General features: G+C 31.3%; 1 pseudogene; it reads right to left on the bottom strand.

The window, feature by feature from the left end:
• LOC101505541 (uncharacterized) overlaps nt 1-2,257 on the bottom strand; it is a 6,657-nt pseudogene that overhangs the window by 2,119 nt on the left and 2,281 nt on the right.

The following is a 2,257-nucleotide window of genomic DNA, read 5'->3' on the forward strand; positions in this document are numbered from 1 at the left end:
AGACACTTTCATTTTCCAACACAACTTTGCACTTGAAAAGTATTCCTAATATGTCCATCTTGATTCAACAAGTCTAAACAAACTTTCATTGCATTGTTGTGTGATGAGCAAGGATCCATCCCTATGTGTTTGAGAAAAGCGCAAAATTTTCCATTTTTAACTTTCTTCCAATTTCTAAAACCTGTACCAATGAAGACATCTGATCCAGGACGTCCAGTTGGTCTTTTGCTAAATAGATAGCATGGTAAACAATATGCAGCATCTTTAGAAGGTGAATATTCTAGCCATGAAGAAAATATGTTAAACCAAGCATATTGAAACCGTCTTGGATGAACCTCATTTCCAGATAAAGGATATTCTGTTAAATTTATTTGATAAGGACCAAATTTTAGATACGCTCTTCGTATTGCATCCAATTTATTTGGTGGATATTGCCAAATTTGAGGGCGCTTTCTGGGATCACGTTCTAAACATTTCTCAAAGTCATCTTTGAAAACTCTAGGAACCTTGGAAAGACGAATATTATTTTCTTCAATTCTTGGATTGTCAGAGATAGTTTCAGATGTAGAAGTTATAATTTCTTCATTTCTTTCACCGTCACAAAATTTCCTCTTGAAAAAAGAATCAATTCTTTTACTCTTCTTCATTCTCACAAACTTATCTAAATCAATCAATTATATGCAACAAAAAAACTAAAACACTTTATATGGACAAAAAAACTCAAACAAAAATGCAACAAAACTCAAACATCTTATATGCAACAAAAAAACTCAAACACTTTATATAGACATAAAATCAAACACCTTATGTGCGACAAAAAACTCAAACACTTTATATTGATATAAAATCAAACACCTTATCTGCAACACAAAAACTCAAACCAAAATGCAACAAAACTCAAACATCTTATATGTAACAAAAATATTCAAACACTTTATATAGACATAAAATCAAACACCTTATGTGCGACAAAAATCTCAAGCAAAAATGCAACAAAACTCAAATATCTTTATATAGGCATAAAATCAAACACTTTATGTGCGATAAAAAACTCAAACTCTTTATATTGATATAAAATCATAAATGCAACACAAAAACTCTAAAGAAAAATCAGCACTAACGTCTAATTGAAACTTCAAATTAAAATTGCAAACTCCAAATCAAAGCTTCAAACTCAACACTAACAATACAAGCTTTAAATTTCATGCATACATTAATCAAATCTAACAAAAATCAGCACTACCTAACAAAAATCAGCAATAACAAAATAGAAATTTGAACCCTTTGAACAAAGGTTCCCTTTTTGATTCATCACGAGCTTCATCTACAACGATGCAAAATTTGGAATCACCAATTTCTTCACATATATGTTTTCTCACCCTACTAGAAAGAATATGCAAAAGCTCTTTTTGAATTTGATGTGAAGTATATTTAGAATTATATGGAGCATTTTCCAACACAACTTTCGCAACTTCATCATTGTAAGTTGCCAAGAGTTTTATCAATTGAAGACACTTTCATTTTCCAACACAACTTTGCACTTGAAAAGTATTCCTAATATGTCCATCTTGATTCAACAAGTCTAAACAAGCTTTCATTGCATTGTTGTGTGGTGAGCAAGGATCCATCCCTATGTGTTTGAGAAAGGCGCAAAATTTTCAATTTTTAATTTTCTTCCAATTTCTAAAACCTGTACCAATGAAGACATCTGATCCAGGACGTCCAGTTGGTCTTTTGCTAAATAGATAGCATGGTAAACAATATGCAGCATCTTTAGAAGGTGAATATTCTAGCCATGAAGAAAATATGTTAAACCATGCATATTGAAACCGTCTTGGATGAACCTCATTGCCAGATAAAGGATATTCTTTTAAATTTATTTGATAAGGACCAAATTTTAGATACGCTCTTCGTATTGCATCCAATTTATTTGGTGGATATTGCCAAATTTGAGGGCGCTTTCCGGGATCACGTTCTAAACATTTCTCAAAGTCATCTTCGAAAACTCTAGGAACCTTGGAAAGACGAATATTATTTTCTTCAATTCTTGGATTGTCAGAGATAGTTTCAGATGTAGAAGTTATAATTTCTTCATCTCTTTCACCGTCACAAAATTTCCTCTTGAAAAAAGAATCAATTCTTTTACTCTTCTTCATTCTCACAAACTTATCTAAATCAATCAATTATATGCAACAAAAAAACTAAAACACTTTATATGGACAAAAAAACTCAAACAAAAATGCAACAAAACTCAAAC

This window comes from Cicer arietinum, chromosome 2 (genome assembly GCF_000331145.2).
Source record: "Cicer arietinum cultivar CDC Frontier isolate Library 1 chromosome 2, Cicar.CDCFrontier_v2.0, whole genome shotgun sequence".
NCBI lineage: Eukaryota > Viridiplantae > Streptophyta > Magnoliopsida > Fabales > Fabaceae > Cicer > Cicer arietinum.